This window comes from Lissotriton vulgaris, chromosome 1_1 (genome assembly GCF_964263255.1).
Source record: "Lissotriton vulgaris chromosome 1_1, aLisVul1.2, whole genome shotgun sequence".
In the NCBI taxonomy this organism is placed as follows: Eukaryota; Metazoa; Chordata; class Amphibia; order Caudata; family Salamandridae; genus Lissotriton; species Lissotriton vulgaris.
Genome location: NC_141685.1, coordinates 1144942435 through 1144966228, shown reverse-complemented (window position 1 = coordinate 1144966228; position 23794 = coordinate 1144942435).

Sequence of the window (23794 nt, the reverse complement as noted above, 5' to 3'; positions counted from 1 at the left end):
AGCTGTCATCTGAGGCTTGGGGGAGGCAGCGACCTCAGTGTGGATTGAGTATAAATAGGCTATGGGGGGTAGTTTGTATGGTAACCTTCCGCCTAACTTGGATACTACATCTCAACCCAATAATCAATGTGACATGTCCTGTACTATATTGTTTGCCCCAAAACATAGAGGACAGTACCTTTTCCAGTGTTCAATACCCATTAATGATCAAATATTAAGTATATTCCACTGCGCACTACTTTGTGTTCGAAACCACGCTCCAAATCACCGTGATCTCATGTAAGAACTACAAAACTGCATCATCGCGGCCATCTTAGTAGTCTTCCCGCGATCACTAGGAAATAACGCGTGATCGCGCGCGAAGGACTACCAGATATCGTCATGGCAGCCATAATTGTAGTCCCGGCATCGGCGTCTTTCAAGATAGACACAATTACGCCGATATTAGGACAACAACAAAAGGGAAACAGTCTCCCTAGGTGTAAAATAAGTGTTAACCCCTCAGCTCTCCCTTAGTGGCAATAAATAGGGAAATAGAAGGACTAATGGGTATGGCGTGATATCGCGAGATCTAGCGAGGTCTCCATGGTGGGAACTACTCAGTGACATCACTTCAGGGCAAACTGGTAGTCCAGCAATGTCGCGCATAGGCAAACTATATAGGATTACAAATGCAAAGTAGATGACTAATGGGCTAAACAGAATTGCACAGCCAATCTGTGTATTTTGACCTTACAGAGACCAATACTACTGTATATAGAGAATGATTTTCAAAAAACACTATGCAAATTTAATTCCAAGGTGGTAGTATTTTATGGCCAGTGGTCTTCGTGTTCATAGTGCAGTATCTATGTGATTTAATAGTATATCAGAGCTGTCTCGCTCACATGTTGCACCAGGACTTCTATATCAGTGTGTAACGAGTCTCAACAGCTCGCATTGGCTTGTCATGTATCCATGTACCTATTGATAACATTTGCAATGCCGTAGTAAGGAGTTACAGTAGAGTCCACGGAATATCATCGTTTAATCCCCTTTTGTCTGACTCCAGCTTATAAATCCATTGTTGTTCTTTTCTGAAAAGGTATTGAGACACATCACTTATATGACTAGGTATATGCGGTTTCTCTAACACTGTCCATTGAAAATCAGTTTCGTGATGTGCCTGTTCTACAAAATGTCTGGTGAGTCTAGTATGACTTTTTTTACATCGGAATGAACTCTTGTGTTCCAGTATTCTCGTGCGAACACGCCTAGTGGTCATTCCTACATATCGTGTAGAACACGAACAGGTCAGAATAGACGAGACACGCCAAGGAAATTGACATAGGTACGAATAGACCTTGGCAACTGAACAACTTCAGTAATTGCAACAGCACTAATCTGATTTATATGCTGACCTGTTCGTGTTCTACACGATATGTAGGAATGACCACTAGGCGTGTTCGCACGAGAATACTGGAACACAAGAGTTCATTCCGATGTAAAAAAAGTCATACTAGACTCACCAGACATTTTGTAGAACAGGCACATCACGAAACTGATTTTCAATGGACAGTGTTAGAGAAACCGCATATACCTAGTCATATAAGTGATGTGTCTCAATACCTTTTCAGAAAAGAACAACAATGGATTTATAAGCTGGAGTCAGACAAAAGGGGATTAAACGATGATATTCCGTGGACTCTACTGTAACTCCTTACTACGGCATTGCAAATGTTATCAATAGGTACATGGACACATGACAAGCCAATGCGAGCTGTTGAGACTCGTTACACACTGATATAGAAGTCCTGGTGCAACATGTGAGCGAGACAGCTCTGATATACTATTAAATCACATAGATACTGCACTATGAACACGAAGACCACTGGCCATAAAATACTACCACCTTGGAATTAAATTGGCATAGTGTTTTTTGAAAATCATTCTCTATATACAGTAATATTGGTCTCTGTAAGGTCAAAATACACAGATTGGCTGTGCAATTCTGTTTAGCCCATTAGTCATCTACTTTGCATTTGTAATCCTATATAGTTTGCCTATGCGTGACATTGCTGGACTACCAGTTTGCCCTGAAGTGATGTCACTGAGTAGTTCCCACCATGGAGACTTTGCTAGATCTCGCGATATCACGCCATACCCATTAGTCCTTCTATTTCCCTATTTATTGCCACTAAGGGAGAGCTGAGGGGTTAACAATTATTTTACACCTGGCGAGACTGTTTCCCTTTTGTTGTTGTCCTAATATCGGCGTAATTGTGTCTATCTTGAAAGACGCCGATGCCGGGACTACAATTATGGCTGCCATGACGATATCTGGTAGTCCTTCGCGCGCGATCACGCGTTATTTCCTAGTGATCGCGGGAAGACTACTAAGATGGCCGCGATGATGCAGTTTTGTAGTTCTTACATGAGATCACGCGTGATTTGGAGCGTGGTTTCGAACACAAAGTAGTGCGCAGTGGAATATACTTAATATTTGATCATTAATGGGTATTGAACACTGGAAAAGGTACTGTCCTCTATGTTTTGGGGCAAACAATATAGTACAGGACATGTCACATTGATTATTGGGTTGAGATGTAGTATCCAAGTTAGGCGGAAGGTTACCATACAAACTACCCCCCATAGCCTATTTATACTCAATCCACACTGAGGTCGCTGCCTCCCCCAAGCCTCAGATGACAGCTTGAGGTACCGACAGTTAGGTAAGTGAGACTATTTGCTGCCAAGATACTACAGAGTTGGTATCAAAATGAATAAATAACATCTTGTGATTAGAATCTTGCTGGGATTTAGACCAGTAGTTGTCAGAGGTAATAGTGTTAGGACACTAGTTTGCTGGGTCTGCTGGGAGCTGCTATGGACCTACTTCAGTTTTAAACTCTGGGAAATAGGGCAATACAGGAAGGAGTTTGACACAGTGATAGGCTTATATGTTTTTAGCTTTATTATGCGACATTTCCTCCTTTCTTCCCTATACCAGTGCGGTGCCTCCTATACCTGAGCAGTGTCCAGGCGAGGTGAGGTAGCTTCACCCATCAGTCAGGGTGAGCATTGAATTTACTACTTTTTTCACACATTAATGTAGGGTGGATAGGGTGTATTGAGAACCGATACAATCAGATATATAAGTTATTGTTTGATGTGTTTTCCTTCGCAGGATTCACTAGAGTACGAGTGAGTCGGAGGGTGACAACATATGGTTATTACAGGTTGTACCGTAGTGAACCATCTCTTTTCAGTTTTCCCATTTCTTCTTATGGTGGAGGTGAACTTTTTTCACTTGTAAGAGTGCAACGAGTATAAGAACAGAGGCCCTGATGAATGCCGTGGAATTAGACACCCAATAGGCAGAAACATGTTGGCCCCTTTACAGACAGATATTTGTTACTGTCATCTTGCACTGTTCTGTTTTTAATTAGGAGGCATGTCTTGTCCATAGAATAAAGTTGCGTAAAGGAGGACATTCCATCCTATTTTAAGTCACATTTTCTGTTTTGTTGCACCTTTTTCAAAACCATCAATAGATCAGTCATTGCGGATGTTTCATCAGTACTGGTGGACCAAATCCTAAGATATCAACACTGTGTGGTTCAGTCCCATTGATCAGGGGACTAGCCGTTCACACTCCAGGGTTTGGCCAGATGATATGACTGATCACAAAAGTCTTTTTTGATGGAAACCCTACATCACTCTTTTGGACTGGTCAGCCACTGATGAATAGTCTATAATGTATCGATCTCTTTTTCACCTTTGTATCCACTTGTTTTCTTACTTTGTCCTTATTCTTTTGCACACACGTTGAGATCTAGGTGACTCCGTAGTGATAGCATAGCTCTAATAGTTAGCTAATAGACCCCCTGTGTTTCTTATTGTGTATATCTATTTGGAGCTGGGGATAAAACCAGGTGTGGGTCTTTAAACTCTATATCCCTTGGACCCCCCCCCTTTTGAGAAGTTGGTGTATTTACCAGTAATGAGCAGCTTTTTGGCTGCGGGTCCGCATTATACCACCATACTATTGATGGTGTAGCCAGTTACTATACATTGGGACTGCTAACTTGATACTGAGAGGGGGTTGACCGCAGTTTCAGTGTTGACTAGGCTTCGGCGTTCCTGACACATTCCTCTGACATTAATTCTTAACACAATCATGGCAGAAATTAGTGGCCTCGCGTATGATGATGCCATGTACAAATCTGTTTTGGATAGTATGCCAAGTGTCTTAGACACATCCTCTACAGTCACCACAAGTACAGGAGATGATTGGGCTCAAGTTCAGGTTTTAAAAAAATCACAAGCCCGGACTCTGGTCCATGGTATAGGCATGGCGGAATATCTGAGAGTAAGCTGTGCTCCACCTGGGCTAGTGGTCTCCAATGCCCCCGACTTTTCCTACAAGATAAAGCCTTTCTGATGGACTGGTCGTTAATAGCATGGAGATGCACTAGAGACTGGCTCATACTGATTATCAGCACAGCCAAAAGAATAGCTGACACTATTCTTGTAGAGATACAGGTTTTAGAAGCAGCAATAAGAACAACGATAACTCCAATTGTGTTCAAAAAACAACAAGACGAATCAAATAAATCTTCGGGTGAGTTCCATGAAACTATTTTGCAAGCCAAATTGGACAAATTCAAAAAAGATCTAGCAAAATGGAAACATGAACGTGTGTATCCCTACACAAGTGACACTTATTCACCTCCTGTGTTCAGGAACAATGGCAGACGCTTTGGTTCCAATTACTCTAGCTCAGGATCTGATAGTAGTGATCCAGATAACACCTACACAAGCACACCAAGTTTCCCACAACGTGGGAGGGCCAGGGGGGGTAGACCTTATTCGTATGGCAACCAACAATACCAGCAGTGGTGGCCACCCAATCCTTGGGGTTTTCCGCCTAATCAACAACCCTATCCCGGAATACCACCATCGCCTCCCAACTTTCAAGGGTTTCCCAATGCCTATAATCCTCAACATTTTTTAGGGTTTGGTCCCCGCCGACCCAGAGGCAAAAGGAGACCGGCACAAAACACGGGGGTACAATGGCAAGACCAGACAGGCCCACGCATGGGGACACGGAGCCAGACTGCCAAGAGCCAGAAAGCAGGTCCATCAGGGAACCCTCCCTCGTAGTCAACCTATCCTCCAAGATAATAACTACACTTGAGGAAGAGGTATTAAACAAAGGTTTAGGGTTTGTCATGACGAACCAGGGGGACCCTTTTACCTTCCAATGCGAACTCAGCCAGTTCTTCAGAAAATTGAGACTCCATTATCTTTTTAAAGATAAGAACACTGAGGAAAGTCAGACGACAGTCACTAACACTGGATTAAAAAATAAATCCAGATTTCAGCCACCTTTACACACTGTTCCGCCGCAGGTCCTAGCGTTTGAACAAGCTGTAGCTGACGATGTCACGGGACTATGGAATCAGAAGATCAGGTCATACAATAACCTAAGTAAGTCTGAACAATTGATACTGAAAACTTTGTCTGAGGATCAGTCAATAACTATAAAGCCCACAGATAAGGGTGGCTCTATAGTTATATTGAACACTACGGATTACAAGAAGGAGTGTTACAGACAACTAGACAACACACAAGCATATTCCCCTTTGACTGCTGACCCCACAGAGGATATCACTAGGGAGATAAAGCATCTAGTTGAAGAGGCACTCTCTGAGGGGTGGATTACTCAAAATGAAGCAATGTTTCTGGTCTCAAAACATCCGATAACACCTTACTTTTACCTATTGCCAAAGGTACACAAACCACAGAGGCCACCTCCTGGAAGGCCTAATATATCTGGCATTGGGTCAGTATTGGAGCCTTTGTCGACTTTTGTTGACCATTTCCTGCGGCCAATTGTACAACAGATGCCAACATACTTGCAGGATACTAAAGATGTGCTTAGAGTCCTACCACTAATAGACTTTGACATAGAGAGAGCCTGTTGGTATCTCTAGACGTAGAATCTCTGTACACCTCTATCCCTCAGGATGAGACTTTAGAAGTTGTAACATCCATCCTGAGGGATAGCATAGGGGACACAATTACACCTGTACCCTTCATAATGGCCTTAGCCACTTTGGCCATGAAAAGGAACTTTTTCAGACACGAAGACAAGCTGTTTCTCCAGATCTCTGGAACCAGTATGGGCAGCGTTTTCGCGCCGAGTCTGGCGAACCTTTATGTACACCAGTTTGAACAACAATATGTGTTAACCCCCACCAACCCCTTCCACACCTCTATCAGGTGGTGGAAGCGTTATATTGATGACGTTTTGGTGGTGTGGAGGGGATCACTGGACTCTGCCAACCAATTCCATCAATGGTTGAATAGCCAAAATCAGTTCCTGAAATTCACCATGGAAGCCAACAGAGATAGAATAGCTTTCCTGGACTTATCTATCTATGCCACTCCTGCAGGCCTGCAGAGTGAACTCTATGGGAAACCAATGGCGCGAAACTCACTTCTCCTGTATGAGAGTTATCACCCTAAGTCCATGCGCCAAAATTTACCTTATGGCCAATTCCTACGTGTTCGTAGGAATTGTTCTAGTAGAGAGGACTTTGAGATCCATGCTGATAACCTGGGTCAACAATTGAGAGATAGACATTATCCCAAACGGCTCATCAAGCAATCGAGAAAAAGAGCTTTGAACAACAACAGAGAGGCACTCCTCGAAGCCCCATGTGTCAAACCACCATTGGAAAGACTCACGTTTGTGAGTACCTTCAATACCAGAAGCAATGCAATACAAAAGATAGTTAAAAGACACTGGCGTCTTTTGAATCATGGTAAAGACAAAATAGCACAACCTCTGTTTGCATTCAAAAGGGCCACCAGTATTCGTGATCGCCTGGTTCATACACGACCAAGAGAGACTCCGAAAAAACTTGGCAAAACCCTTTGGGATCTCCCTCCGGTGGCAGGGCATCATCCATGCGGCACATGCTCGGTATGTCCCCAGACGAGACACGCCAAGGAAATTGACATAGGTACGAATAGACCTTGGCAACTGAACAACTTCAGTAATTGCAACAGCACTAATCTGATTTATATGCTGACCTGTTCGTGTTCTACACGATATGTAGGAATGACCACTAGGCGTGTTCGCACGAGAATACTGGAACACAAGAGTTCATTCCGATGTAAAAAAAGTCATACTAGACTCACCAGACATTTTGTAGAACAGGCACATCACGAAACTGATTTTCAATGGACAGTGTTAGAGAAACCGCATTTACCTAGTCATATAAGTGATGTGTCTCAATACCTTTTCAGAAAAGAACAACAATGGATTTATAAGCTGGAGTCAGACAAAAGGGGATTAAACGATGATATTCCGTGGACTCTACTGTAACTCCTTACTACGGCATTGCAAATGTTATCAATAGGTACATGGACACATGACAAGCCAATGCGAGCTGTTGAGACTCGTTACACACTGATATAGAAGTCCTGGTGCAACATGTGAGCGAGACAGCTCTGATATACTATTAAATCACATAGATACTGCACTATGAACACGAAGACCACTGGCCATAAAATACTACCACCTTGGAATTAAATTGGCATAGTGTTTTTTGAAAATCATTCTCTATATACAGTAATATTGGTCTCTGTAAGGTCAAAATACACAGATTGGCTGTGCAATTCTGTTTAGCCCATTAGTCATCTACTTTGCATTTGTAATCCTATATAGTTTGCCTATGCGCGACATTGCTGGACTGCCAGTTTGCCCTGAAGTGATGTAACTGAGTAGTTCCCACCATGGAGACCTCGCTAGATCTCGCGATATCACGCCATACCCATTAGTCCTTCTATTTCCCTATTTATTGCCACTAAGGGAGAGCTGAGGGGTTAACACTTGTTTTACACCTAGGGAGACTGTTTCCCTTTTGTTGTTGTCCTAATATCGGCGTAATTGTGTCTATCTTGAAAGACGCCGATGCCGGGACTACAATTATGGCTGCCATGACGATATCTGGTAGTCCTTCGCGCGCGATCACGCGTTATTTCCTAGTGATCGCGGGAAGACTACTAAGATGGCCGCGATGATGCAGTTTTGTAGTTCTTACATGAGATCACGGTGATTTGGAGCGTGGTTTCGAACACAAAGTAGTGCGCAGTGGAATATACTTAATATTTGATCATTAATGGGTATTGAACACTGGAAAAGGTACTGTCCTCTATGTTTTGGGGCAAACAATATAGTACAGGACATGTCACATTGATTATTGGGTTGAGATGTAGTATCCAAGTTAGGCGGAAGGTTACCATACAAACTACCCCCCATAGCCTATTTATACTCAATCCACACTGAGGTCGCTGCCTCCCCCAAGCCTAAGATGACAGCTTGAGGTACCGACGGTTAGGTAAGTGAGACTATTTGCTGCCAAGATACTACAGAGTTGGTATCAAAATGAATAAATAACATCTTGTGATTAGAATCTTGCTGGGATTTAGACCAGTAGTTGTCAGAGGTAATAGTGTTAGGACACTAGTTTGCTGGGTCCACTGGAGCTGCTATGGACCTACTTCAGTTTTAAACTCTGGGAAATAGGGCAATACAGGAAGGAGTTTGACACAGTGATAGGCTTATATGTTTTTAGCTTTATTATGCGACATTTCCTCCTTTCTTCCCTATACCAGTGCGGTGCCTCCTATACCTGAGCAGTGTCCAGGCGAGGTGAGGTAGCTTCACCCATCAGTCAGGGTGAGCATTGAATTTACTACTTTTTTCACACATTAATGTTGGGTGGATAGGGTGTATTGAGAACCGATACAATCAGATATATAAGTTATTGTTTGATGTGTTTTCCTTCGCAGGATTCACTAGAGTACGAGTGAGTCAGAGGGTGACAACATATGGTTATTACAGGTTGTACCGTAGTGAACCATCTCTTTTCAGTTTTCCCATTTCTTCTTATGGTGGAGGTGAACTTTTTTCACTTGTAAGAGTGCAACGAGTATAAGAACAGAGGCCCTGATGAATGCCGTGGGATTAGACACCCAATAGGCAGAAACATGTTGGCCCCTTTACAGACAGATATTTGTTACTGTCATCTTGCACTGTTCTGTTTTTAATTAGGAGGCATGTCTTGTCCATAGAATAAAGTTGCGTAAAGGAGGACATTCCATCCTATTTTAAGTCACATTTCCTGTTTTGTTGCACCTTTTTCAAAACCATCAATAGATCAGTCATTGCGGATGTTTCATCAGTACTGGTGGACCAAATCCTAAGAAATCAACACTGTGTGGTTCAGTCCCATTGATCAGGGGACTAGCCGTTCACACTCCAGGGTTTGGCCAGATGATATGACTGATCACAAAAGTCTTTTTTGATGGAAACCCTACATCACTCTTTTGGACTGGTCAGCCACTGATGAATAGTCTATAATCTATCGATCTCTTTTTCACCTTTGTATCCACTTGTTTTCTTACTTTGTCCTTATTCTTTTGCACACACGTTGAGATCTAGGTGACTCCGTAGTGATAGCATAGCTCTAATAGTTAGCTAATAGACCCCCTGTGTTTCTTATGGTGTATATCTATTGTAAGGGATCTACCAGCAAAACTGTGAAGTGTGTTTTTATAAAAGACAGCTGTAAGAAAATGTGCACTACGTACAGTCTGGGTATTACTAAAATCTATGCTTTGAAAACACTTAAAACTTTTTAGTTATTGCATAGCTGCCTATCTTATATTGCAAGTAATGCAAGTTTAAAATAATGACTAACATGTTTACAGTGCATTCGGCCACAGACTGGGACCATGAAGCACTAAACACACACGTCACTTTTTTCCACTGCACCAACCAGGATTCTGTTCTGTGGCTCTCTGGTGCAGTACATTAACTAATAAATGTTTCATACTGTATAATAGTGCATTTTCTACATTAACATCATTTGCATTTCAGTATCATGTAAGCTGTGCATTATTTTATATGTAGCTACCCGAGGGTGAAAGATACTTATCTAAAGGTGAAAGACCGAAAAAAGTAACAGAATATTTTGCTTTTCAGACCCCCCTCCCCCCCCCAGCTACCTCACCCTGCTCTCACTGTGGGCGGAATCATAGTTCCCATACTTTTTTTAATGGACTTCGACCAGTGGCAGTGAATGGTTTAGGGGAAAGTTATAGTTGACTCTGCTAATTATAAGTGGTGAAGTTCTGTGCTTTTTTTTAGTTCAAAACGTTAATGTTGTAACTGACATTTTCACCTAACTATAACTTCACTTTAACCTTGTTTTTTTTCCAGTGAATTTCTAAGGTTTTCTTTTTCAACAAAACAGATCTTTTTTTATCACACCTAACTATAATGTTACTTTAACCTTTAGCCAGGCCGTGCGGCAAACCCCTCATAAACAGCCAACACCTCACTGCATGCGGCTTTTGGCCATGCGAAGCTGGGGGTTGGCCATAGGGCTTGACCTGCCACCAAGCCCCATGTTCAAACCCTCTAGCAGGCTGCCAAACCCATGCTACGCACAGCCTTTGGTTGGGCCAGTTACAATAAAAAGGGGAGGGTGCAGTTTGCCCCCCAAACCTTAAATTGCCCTGGGAACGCTGTCCCTGTGGGCCAAATGAAATCAAATATGGGAGGTGAGACGTGCAGCTGCTCTCCCGGGCCTTCTTGGGCCCTGAGGACCCCATCCTGTGCCAAAATCTAAGGGGAGGTGGGCATGCAGCTCCCCCTCCCGAGCCCTAATAGTGCCAGGGGACCCTATCCGATGGGGCCAAATGCAATAAAAAAACAAGCATTTGCAATGCAATGGTCTCGGCATCATTAAAGGTAGAGCAATTGGCATTGCTCATGACATTTCTTTTTTTTTTTTAAATCATAAATAAATGGCATTGTCATTTACATTGCCAATACACACCACTCTGCACCTGCACTCACTGCTCTGCACACTCACTACTCTGCACACTCACTACTCTGCACACTCACTACTCTGCACTCACTACTCTGCACACTCACTACTCTGCACTCACTACTCTGCACTCACTACTCTGCACTCACTACTCTGCACTCTGCACTCACTACTCACTACTCTGCACTCACTACTCTGCACTCTGCACTCACTACTCTGCACTCTGCACTCACTACTCTGCACTCACTACTCTGCACTCACTACTCTGCACTCACTACTCTGCACTCACTACTCTGCACTCACTACTCTGCACTCACTACTCTGCACTCACTACTCTGCACTCACTACTCTGCACTCTGCACTCACTACTCTGCACTCTGCACTCACTACTCTGCACTCACTACTCTGCAGTGACTGAAGACAGCGCGGAGTGAGGCTGTTGGTGAGCGAGTCCAATCAGAGAGCTTGATATGGAGTGAGCCCAGTGGTGAGTGAGCATGGCAGTGAGTGAGCACACAGCGTGAGCCTCCGACGGAGTAAACCTGCCGGCGGGAATGATTCAATCTGAGTTGGGCTGCTGGCGGGAGGGGGCAGCAGTTCATGAAAGCCCTGTGGGGAGTGTTGGCTTTCTGTGTGGACGCCCAGTGCCTCTTTTCACTATGTTAAATGCATTTTTAGGTGTTACTGAAAATGTGCAATGACTTTATTGAAGATGGTGTATGCATGTAGTTCTAAATACCATTAAAGATCCGCTCGAAGCTGGCAGGGGGCGCTGGTAGCAGGGAGTGCCCGAGCGGGACTCCCACAGACTGCGCCGCGGGGTGCCCTCCGGTGCCCGCAGGGTCGCATCCTGACCGGCCGCCGCGTGATTGGAGGGCGCGCTGTGCGCAGTGTGGTGCTGGCAGCCGTGTCCGTGGTCACTCCCTGCGTGTCTGGGCAGCAGCCGTTCTCCACCTCCGTGTGTCTGGCGGCTGGGCCTGGCACAGAGCGGGCTTCCCCAGAGGGAGTCCCCATTCCTGGAGAGGGAGGGCAGGACGCGGGTGGGGCAGGGTCACTGTGAGTGTGAACAGGTCAGCGCCTCCCTGCAGCCTCGCAGATTAATTAAAGAGTGCTAATCGGGCTCAGCAGACAGTTGGCAAGGGGATACTGGCAGAGAGTGCCCGCCTGTCACGGCGTGTGAGGGCTTCCAGACACTGCATTCTGGAGCTGGGCACCACGGGTATGGACACTGCCAGCCTGGGCGAGCCTGTCCATCCCACTGCTCGTGATCGCTTCCAGACACTGAGTTCTATGTGAGAGCAGGGGCGCTGCTGGGAATGGCGCAGCAGGCGCGGTAGCACCGGGGTCCGTGGAATCCTCGCTACGTCACTGAGCCGCGCAATACTGGCGGCAGTGGCGTGCATTCACCAGGGTATTCCGCGCTGAGAAGTACTGGGGTGCCCTGGAGCAGGGCGGCGGAGGGGGCACGGGCGGAAGTGAGGAGGGTGCTGGCAGTGAGTACTGAGTGTGCGGCCTGGCGGTCCAGCTGTGTGGTTTCACATCGCCCGCTGCACTGGTCTCTGTGCTGGCGCTGGTTAACTGCAGTGGCGCGTGGGTTATGGCAATGTGGAACGCGAGGTGTTGAATTATTGGCTTAATAGTGGCCTGAGCTCATACTGGTGCACACGAGGCCGCACTGCACTACACTGCAAGCCGATCCTGGAAACATGCAGTGCGCAGCTGCACGGCGGTGAATTTATTATTGATAAAGGACGAGGTGTGATGCATGTACTCCTTGTTGTGGAAGAAGACAGCTTTCCTGTGCACGTGCTCAGTGGTGTACAATCAGCGCTTTAAACTCTGAGGCACTGTCAGGCACTGAGTATGTGCACTTCTTTCATTCGCAGTGAGCGAGCCTGCACTTCTTTGATTTGCAGGGAGAGAGCATGCACTTGTTTCATTTGCCTAACGTGGGGCGGGACTGAGAAAACGAAACCTATCGTGGGGCGGGACTTCCGTTTTGTGAAGCCCGCGCCCACGGAGTGCCTGGAGGAGCACCGAGGGAGAGCCCCGCGGTCGGAGGGCCTTTGACCGGTGAGCGGAGCGGCGGGGGGGGGGGGGGGGGGGGGGGGGGGGAGAGAATGCCTGTATGTCTGCGTGTCCGGAGGGCCTTTGACCGGTGAGCGGAGCGGGGGGGGGGGGGAGAGAATGCCTGTATGTCTGCGTGTGTGTGTGCGCGACGGCGGAGGGGTGGGGGGCGGGGTGCGACGGCGGAGGGGAGGGGTGCGACGACGGAGGGGTGGGGGGGGATGCTCGGTGCACGTGTGTGTGTGTGTATGCATGCGACGCTGGGTTCGCTGTATGTGTGGGTGCGTGCGTGCATGAGCGCTCGTGTGTGTCTGTCGCTGTTTCTGCGCATGCGCGTGTGGTGTATCTGCTTCCCAGGAGACAGCAGCTGAGCGCGTTCGCGAGCGCGTGGCCAGCGGAAATCGCCTCCAGAGAGGCAAAGCGCGCGACAGACCCTGTCTCCTGGGAAGCATCGTCCCTGACATAAGATCTCGGCGGAGACGCGCTTACGCGCGTCTTTTAGCCGAGACCTAAAGAGTGGGCTGAATGGCACCCATCCCTGAGACTTATTAGGCCCCCTGGGACCCCATACCCTGGGCTGGTTGTTCGTTAAAAGAAGAGGGGGGCTGCTTGGCCCCCCTCCCAAGGGTATTATGACCCGGGGAACCCCATCCCCCATGACCTCCATTAATAATAGGTGGGTGTTCCAGTGCTCAACCGGGTACCCATCAAACACCATGTTGCGGCCATGGGGGGAGAACCAGGCCCCCACTATCCCAGTGCAACAGTGCGGGAAAGGAAACGGAATGCAAGTCTGCTCCCAGCTGGTGGGAGCATTTTTTAATTTCCAGCTGGCTAGGAGTGGAGTTAGTGTTTGATCCTGCTAGACTGGAGCAAACACATCTCCCTGCCAGCAGTATTTCATGCAGGGAAACTAATGTGTCCTGGGATGACCAACATGGCCCCCTCCTCTTTTTTTCTTGTGATTTCAGTCCCAGGGGATGGGTACTCTGGGCCTTCACATTGGACTGGCATCAGTAGGGACCCCTACCCAGATATTTATATATATATATATATACTCGCGTTCCGAAACGCCTCTGGCATTGTTTGCCACACTTTGAAAATGAAATACAAGCACGTTGAAATTGGGGTTCGGCGCAATCTTTGTTATTACAAGGTTGTTCTGTTTGGATATATATATCTATATAGTTGTGTACTGCTTTTTGCCAAATAAAGAAGAACTTGCCTAGATTTTGGGATTCGAGTTGCCTTCTGTTTCTGGGGCTCCGGAATTGCAGTTGTGCTTTGCTTTGCATCTATATATATATATATATATATATAAAGGTTCAACGCTCCGAGGATGAAGATTGCTCTTCGATCCCTGAACTCTCCCCCTACTCAAGGGTTTAATAAACGTGGCAAAATTATGTTTCAAACCGGCAAACCTACTCAAGGGATGAAATGAAGCCTTCACCTGGGACTACAATTACCATCATTCTTGGTGGAACTACACGCTCTAGCCACGCCCACTTAGGGCGTCTTTTCCAATGAAATAAAGTTGGAACCATCAGGTGGAAGCACAGCCTGTTTCTCACAGCCCCATGAAGAAGAGGCGTTGGCCTCGAAACGCGTTGGGCGCATGAAGTAATTGAAGGAGAAAACGGGGATCAGGGAGCACGAGGAAATATTAAGCTGGAAGGCACGGAGCGCTGAGAGTGACTGCTGAAAGCGCAGGTGCGCTCTTTGCGAGACTTATAACACACGGCTGCCCCTGGCCGTGCAGCAGAGCACCATCCCTGGCTGAACCAAACCGGCAGCACAGCGCAGAGAGGCCTGAGCGCTGCACTGTGCAGCGCCATCAAAAGGTTCCACGCTCCGAGGATGAAGATTCCTGAACTCTCCCCCTACTCAAGGGTTTAATAAACGTGGCAAAATTATGTTTCAAACCGGCAAACCTACTCAAGGGATGAAATGAAGCCTTCACCTGGGACTACAATTACCATCATTCTTGGTGGAACTACACGCTCTAGCCACGCCCACTTAGGGCGTCTTTTCTAATGAAATAAAGTGGAACCATCAGGTGGAAGCACAGCCTGTTTCTCACAGCCCCATGAAGAAGAGGCGTTAGCCTCGAAACGCGTTGGGCGCATGAAGTAATTGAAGGAGAAAACGGGGATCAGAGAGCACGAGGAAATATTAAGCTGGAAGGCACAGAGCGCTGAGAGTGACTGCTGAAAGCGCAGGTGCGCTCTTTGCGAGACTTATAACACACGGCTGCCCCTGGCCGTGCAGCAGAGCACCATCCCTGGCTGAACCAAACCGGCAGCACAGCGCAGAGAGGCCTGAGCGCTGCACTGTGCAGCGCCATCAAAAGGTTCCACGCTCCGAGGATGAAGATTCCTGAACTCTCCCCCTACTCAAGGGTTTAATAAACGTGGCAAAATTATGTTTCAAACCGGCAAACCTACTCAAGGGATGAAATGAAGCCTTCACCTGGGACTACAATTACCATCATTCTTGGTGGAACTACACGCTCTAGCCACGCCCACTTAGGGCGTCTTTTCTAATGAAATAAAGTGGAACCATCAGGTGGAAGCACAGCCTGTTTCTCACAGCCCCATGAAGAAGAGGCGTTAGCCTCGAAACGCGTTGGGCGCATGAAGTAATTGAAGGAGAAAACGGGGATCAGAGAGCACGAGGAAATATTAAGCTGGAAGGCACAGAGCGCTGAGAGTGACTGCTGAAAGCGCAGGTGCGCTCTTTGCGAGACATATATATATATATATATATATATATATATATATATATATATATATATATATATATATATATATATATATATATATATCCCAATTCAATTAGCTCAGCAGACGCCAAGCTCCGTTCTGCTTAAGCCACTGAACGAAGAAGGTTCGTGTGTAGGTTGCGAACCTACAAATCAATTCAAATCCTGACCTTTTTGCTCCTAGTCAAGAACACACGAACACTTCTTTGCTGGAAAATAGCCTTTAATGCAGTGTAAAGGCAACCAAAACTCGACGTGTTTCAGGAGCTCACCTCCCTTGGTTGCCTGAGTGTTTATGTGGGTGGGGTGTGTGTGACTCTGTGCATAGATATGTGAGTGGGTGATTCACTGGGTGCATGGTTTCAAGAGTGCGAGTGTGTGATTGTGAGAGTGGCTGTATGGATGAGTGTGTGCTTGTATCAGTGATTGTATAAGAGTGTAAGAATGTGCTAGTATTTGTATGAGTGATTGAGCTGGTGTGTGTATAACTGTATAGGTGAGTAAATGGCAGTGTGATTAATTATATGCGTAACTGACTAGGTGTGTGAGTACCTCTATGAATGAGTGGTGGTGTGTGAGTGTTTATATAGGTGTATGTCAAGTCAAGTCAAGTCAGAGAATTTATATAGCGCACTACATACCCAGAGGGTCCCAAGGCGCTTAGAAAGGAGAGGAGGATTATTTGTCAAATATCCACGTTTTAAGTTGCTTTCTGAATGCTAGGTGGTTCTGGGTAAGGCGAAGGTAAGCGGGGAGTGAGTTCCAAGTTTTAGCGGCCAGGTATGAGAAGGATCTGCCTCCCATGGAGGTCTTGTTGATGCGAGGTACAGTGGCGAGGGCTTGGCTGGAAGAACGTAGTTGGCGGGACGGGGTGTAGAAGGACAGTCGTGAGTTGAGGCATTCTGGTCCGATGTCGTAGAGTGATTTGTGTGCATGGGTTAGCAGTCGGAAAGTGACCCTCTTGTTGACGGGTAGCCAGTGGAGGTCTTTAAGGTGACCGGAGATGTGTTCGTTGCGTGGGATGTCTAATATGATCCTGGCTGAGGCGTTTTGGATCCGTTGGAGGTGTCTGTACGGGTGAGTGAGTGGATGTGTGTGTAAACCTAAGAATCAGTGAATGTGTATGTAGTTATTGCTGTTGGAGTGTTTATGGTTTTGAGAATTGCAGTCTGTAATTTAAAGTGGGTGTATCAAAGGTTATATCAGGGTGTGAGAAGGTGCAACAAATTATCACATGGATGATGCCATCAGTGATGTCATCAGTGATGTCATTTGAGATGTCACTGATCATGTCATGAGTGATGTAATATGTGACGTCATCAGCAGTGCATTGTGGGGGCAGAGTTATAGTTAGCTGAACTAACTATAACGGAGGAATTTCTCTGGTTTTGTACAAGTGAAATGTCCAACTAACTATAACGTTCCCTTTAACCTATGGTTTTTCAGTGAATTTCTAAGGTTTTTAAAATGCTAATTTCTAACTATAATTGCCTGAAACCTATGGTTTCTTCAGGGAATTTCAAAGGTTTTTAAATGCTAATTTCTAACAATAACGTGCATGAAGCCTATGGTTTTTTAGTGAATTTCAAATGTTTTTCAAATGCTAGTTTCTAACTATGCCTACAGAGGTAGGACAAGTGAAGAAAGAAGAAAAACGCACAGAAAGAAGCAAAGGAAATGCAGAAAGAAGCAACAGAATTCCACAAAGATGAAGAAAAGTGCAGGAAGAAGCAAGACATGTTCAGGAAGAACCAACAGAGGAGCAGAAAGAGGCCTTGTTCCAAAATCATCCTGTGCCCACAACTTTTTCAGACAGGTATTGGTGGTAACTGACTCTAACTAACCAGGCCTAGAGCCAGTGCTATGCTAAAAGACACTTAGAATACAGTGAAAACACCTACATACACTAGGGAACACTATGCGTTGGGGGACCCCTGTGATTAGCATGACCTCCTCTGTAAGGCCCTAGTTCAGAATAGGGCAGGGGGATTAAAACTACTTCTCAAAACGTGCTACGGGCGCGTATGCACAGTGGGGAAGGGAGGGGGAGCTTGAGATGACAAGTTTGCAAACACGCCATGTGGCCGTTTTAAGTTGGGAGATTAAGTCCCCTTGAATCCCGATGGTTCCTGGGGTCCAACTAGCCAACCAGGTACCTCCAGTTAGCGCCAGAGGGCTGTATTGCAAAGAGTTGTAAAAAGGGGCATGACCTACACCACCTCTCTGCAAAGCAGCGCAGTGGCACTTACTGGAAGCACCTGGTGGGCTAGTTGGCCCCCAGGTGCCCTCAGGATTGAAAGGGATTTAATTCCCCAAATTTAAACGTGCCACAGGGCATGTTTGCACACATGCCACCTCAGGCCCCGCCCCCTCCCTTCACCACTGTGCAAATGCGCCTGCGGCGCGTTTTAAGTTGAGGGATAAGGTCCCCTTCAATCCTGAGGGCCCCTGGGAGCCAACTAGCCTACCAGGGGCCTCCAGTAAGCGCCACAGAGCTACCTTGCAGAGAGGTGTAAAAAGGGGCATGGCCTGGACTGTCTCTCTTCAACGCAGCGCAGTGGCACTTACTAGAAGCACCTGGTGGCCTAGTTGGCCCCCAGCTGCCCTCAGGATTGAAAGGAAATTAATTCCCCAACTTCGGAAGCGCCACAGGGCGTGTTTGCACACATGTCACCTCAGGCCCCGCCCCTTCCCTTCACCACTTTGCAAACGCGCTCCGTGGCACGTTTTAAGTTGGGAGATTAAGTCCCCTTGAATCCTGAGGGTCTCTGGGATCCAACTAGCCCACGAGGTACCTTCAGTAAGCACCACTGAGCTGAATTGCAGAGAGGTGTAAAAAGGGGCGTGGCCTTTGAACACCTTTCTGCAATGCAGCTCCCTGGCGCATACTGGAGGTACCTGGTGGGCTAGTTGGCTCCCAGGGGCCTTCAGTATTCAAGGGGAATGAATTGCCCAACTTACAATGCACCAGGGGGCACGTTTGCACAGTGTTGCAGGGAGGGGGCGTGGCCTGAGGTGACAGGTGTGCAAACACACCCTGTGGCGCGTTTTAAGTTGGGCAATTAATTCCTCTTTAATCCTGAGGGTCCCTGGGGGCCAACTAGCCCACCAGGAACCTCCAGTAAGCGCCCCTGCGCTGCGTTGCAGAGAGGTGGCCCAGGCCATGCCCCTTTTTAAACCACTCTGCAACGCAGCTCTGTGGCACTTACTGGAGGTACGTGGTGGGCTAGTTGGACCCCAGGGACCCTCAGGATTTAATTCCCCAACTTAAAATGCGCCACAGGGCTTGTTTCCACACATGTCACCTCAGGCCCCTCCCCCTCCCTGCCAGCCTGCAGAGTGAGCCTGCGCTTGGGGACCCACATGGTGTGGCGCTGGGAGGCCTGAAGTGTGGCACGAAGGAGCCCCGTGATGGGCACCACAGAAGGATATGCTGCAGTGAGACCCCACCCAAAGACGGGGCTGAGTTTTGTGACATCTGGGCTACCGTGTGAGGCTGCGGGGGGACACCCAGGGGCGAAAAGAAGACACACCACTTGGGGCTAGCCCCCCTCTGTGTGGACCACGTGGACCCATGAGAAGGCACAAGAGCCGTATGCCACCCAGTGACTGGGAGCAGGCGTTCTGCCGTGCTGGGAAGGGGGCTGCAGCTTTAAGTGTGTGAGAGACCTCTGTCAAAACGGCGCGAAAGCGCCACTGCAGACCACCAACGGTACGGCACTCCCGCTGCCAAGGATACATGCAAGACTTCTGACGATCTGTGCCCCTGGACAGTGGTCGAAGTGGGAAAAAAAAGGTAGGGGAACTGTGGGTGGAGAATCAGGGGGCGGGAATAACTGAAGATTGAATTAGTGGGCAGAGTCAGGGGTGTGGCTAGAAATAGCAAAACATACAAATTTTTAGTACGTTTAGCATTTCACTGACCAGTTACAGCTTATAACGTTATTTAATTAAAACAATGGATAAACATGTTTATTTGAGGTTTAATTCAGGAAAAAGCAAACACTCATTAGGAATACAAGTTTATGTAAAGCGTGTGAAATATAAGCAGGAACAACATGTTACCTTAATGCTTTTACTCTCATTGTTCAGAAATCCATGATTATTTTTTGTCTCAAACATTGAGGACATGAATACAGGGCTCCTCCTGTACACATGTGTTAAGCAGGGCTCAGAAGAGAAAGGGACTCTTCAGGAGAATCTAGACTCACGGAAACCCACAAAGGCTCCTTCATATTCATGTCAGCCAGCTAGCTGCTCAATCATAATATAGCAAAAAGAAGAACTGAATGCAGAAAAATATCATACATTCACCCCAGTACAGAGATCGGGGCCTAAATCCATTGTTTCTTTGCTCACCATGCCATTCCAGTTTGGACCCAGCCATATGCAAATCAGTCTTGATCCTGCACCCAATGGGAACAGGGTCCTCCCTGGACTGGAATCAAGCATCCTAGGACCGGTTTCGGGCTTTCAGCCCTCATCAGCCAGGATAGCTTGACTCCAGTGGCAGGTAGAGCACGGGACTGATGTCTGACCATACCTGTCTCACTCGGGGTGACAAATGCAAAAAGAACATTTGATGGACAGAATGCAGAACAATGTCAAACATTCACCCCAGTTCAGAGATCTGGGCTTAAATCCATCATTTTTTGCTCACCATGCCATTCCAGTTTGGACCCAGCCATATGCAAATCAGTCTTGATCCTGCGCCCAATGTGAACAGTCCAGCCCGAATTGCCAGGCCATATGTATTCAAGTGTCCTTTCATATGGGAGGTGAAAACAAAGCAGTAACCCCTGAACTATGCACATAACATTGCTCTTTGATATGCATGGTACATGTTCTTTGCAGGAGGCATATTACCCCTCTGCACTACCTTAGATCTCTCTCCAGCAGGTACATTGATCACCAAAGTTATCTTGGCACTTGTATTGTTGACCAAAACCTGCTGAATATACAAAGAAATTTGCAGTGTTTTTAAAACTCCTGCACTTATACAAGACCGGTCCCCCCCAAACTAAACTGGCCCCCTACCCTTCCAGTCGCCCTGGGAAACGCCTGCTCCTGTCCTTTCACTTCTCCTGTCCAGTCAGTACTCCTGCTCGATCAACACTGCAGCTTCGTCAATTCCCCAGCCCCCTCCCTTCTCCTGTCCTGTCACTGCTCCTGCCCTGTTCACTGCTCCTGCCCTGTTCACTGCTCCTGCCCTGTTTACTGCTCCTGCCCTGTTTACTGCTCCTGCCCTGTTCACTGCTCCTGCCTTGTTCACTGCTCCTGCCTTGTTCACTGCTCCTGCCCTGTTCACTGCTCCTGCCATGTTTACTGCTCCTGCCCTGTTCACTGCTCCTGCCCTGTTCACTGCTCCTGCCCTGTTCACTGCTCCTGCCCTGTTCACTGCTCCTGCCCTGTTCACTGCTCCTGCCCTGTTCACTGCTCCTGCCCTGTTCACTGCTCCTGCCCCGTTCACTGCTCCTGCCCCGTTCACTGCTCCTGCTCTGTTCACTGCTCCTGTCCGTTCCCCGCTCCTGCCCTGTTCACCGCTCCTGCCCTGTTCACCGCTCCTGTCTGTTTCCCGCTCCTGTCCGTTCCCCGCTCCTGTCCGTTCCCAGTGCCTAATCACTGCTTCTGCCCCGTCACCTCTCCTGCCCTGTCACCTCTCCTGCCCCGTCACCTCTCCTGCCCCGTCACCTCTCCTGCTCCGTCACCTCACCTGCCAGTCATGTCACCTGCCTGTCATCTTGCCTGCCCGGCACTTCTTGTACACGATCACCTCTCCTGCCCCATCACTTCTCACTTCTCCTGTCCCGTCACTTCTCCTGTCTTGTCACTTCTCCTGTCCCGTCACTTCTCCTGTCCCATCACCGCTCCTACCCTGTTCACCGCTCCTGCCCCATTCACCGCTCCTGCCGCGTTCACCGCTCCTGCCGCGTTCACTGCTCCTGCCCCGCTCACCGCTCCTTCCCCGTTCACTTCTCCTGCCCCGCTCACTGCTCCTGCCCTGTTCACTGCTTCTGCCCTGTTCACTGCTTCTGCCCTGTTCACTGCTCCTGTCCGTTCCCTGCTCCTGCCCCGTTCACTGCTCCTGCCCCGTTCACTGCTCCTGCCGGCTCAGAAGAGAAAGGGACCGTTCACTGCTCCTGCCCGGTTACCAATCCTGCTCAAGGCTAATCATTGCTCCTGCCCCATTACTTCTAATGCTTCGTCACTTCTCCTGCCCCAATACCTCTCCTGCCCCGTCGCCTCCCCTGCCTAGTCGCCTCCCCTGCCCAGTCGCCTCTCCTGCCCAGTCACCTCTTCCTTCCTGCAAAGTTCACATAGTGCCAAGAAGTAACTCAGTTCTGTGAGACTGCTGTACAGACTGCTCACTCAGAGTTACTAGCATCCACCTCAAGAGCTGTAGCTTTAGGCTCGCTGGCCCAATGCTGTTAAATTTCACACCAGCTGAAATTCGTTTTGGCAAACAGCCTTCTGTCCAGTCCACTACACAGCTCCAGACCCTGCTGTTCATATACAATCCTTGGGACAATTAGGAGCTTAGCAGGGAAGTGTATGTTCTTTTGTGCAGTTTATCATACCCAAATCCCCCTCAACATGCACAGCTACCAAATTAAACATTGATACCGTCTCTAGTGGTACGCGCATAACACCCCAAATTAGTGATGCATGCTGAGACGTTTGCTGGAATCTCCCATCCACCCCCACCCCCACCCCAGCCCTCAACACGCCTCCCTTGGCCCACTAGGCCTGCATTCAACATTTAGTAGCCCGATTGGCTCCTGTAAGACACAGCCCTCTACTGACTTCAGACAGAAATACTTTTACTCAGCCATCAACAAAAATCAGGAATTTGAGTGCAGCTGGAGTTAAAATGACTAACAAACAGCATCAGTAATCTATGCGTGTGAGTGATGCAACCTACTTTCTATTGGTGTCTATTCAAGGCAATTGGTTTCATATTGCGTGGTAAAAAAACATATCATATTTTGCAGTGAAATACTCCTTACGAATGTGCAACAGCTTCTGCCCCAGAGTTCAAACAGCCTTTCACACTGATGCCTTAGTTTGCATTCCAGCACGCCCAGGCTGAAATTTGAGCTAAAAGTTTGCTCGAGACTTTGACTTAGAGGAGGTACATAATTAATAATTATAGCATCTGTTTTCGCGACGCCCCTGTTTAGTTTTAAAGGCACACCAGGGTGCGGCACAGATTGGGAACCCCTGTGCTAAAGGCAAAGGGCAGGCGCATTGTCATTCGAAAGGGGCTAATCAGCCTCAATCGGAATGATAATGGGCCTGCCCTCAGTCTGAGAGTGCTCAGGGAGGGGCTGCTGCAGCCTCTGGAGTCACAGAGAAGTGCGAGCAGACCCTGGTATCGGGATGAAAAAAAAAAGTTCTCGTTTTTATTTAGGACTATTCTTTGTGTCCCGGGATGCTTTGTGGAAAGTAAGAAGTAGGGGAACGGACAGAAAGAATTTTTAGAAGTAGGGGCACGCCGTGCCCTTCCGTCCCCGCCCACTTCTATCACTGCCCCTGGAGGTCAAAGGAAGGAGAAGAAGACATTCCCCAAAGGTGACAAGAGGGAAAGCCCTTAAAGAAATCACCATTGACACGGCCCCACAACAGGACACTTGCTAGAAGCGCCAAACCCACAGACACCGGTGGGCCCACGGTCTTCCTAGCATCTACAACCTTGCCGCTCTGCCCTGGTGGTGGTCCCAGATGGCGCGGGACAAAGACCCAAAACCACAGAGGCAGGGGAAGATGGACAAAATTGCCAAACCCCTGCTTATGACGGCCCCCATCCCTCTGCTTCCACGGACGCACCGGATAATAACGTCATCCTTCAGGCAATTCAATCTTCCAGAGAGGCGTTGGAAGGTAAAATTGATGAAATTAAAATAGACGTTAATCTGCTCCATCAACACCAGCGGAATGTCTCTGAAAAAGTTACGCAAGCCGAGCATGGCATATCAGAAGTTGAAGACACAGCACACATGCTCTGAGGGAAGGTCGCGGCCTTAACAGGTGCCATGAAGGAAGGGCTCTGGAGGGTCAACGATGCCGAAAA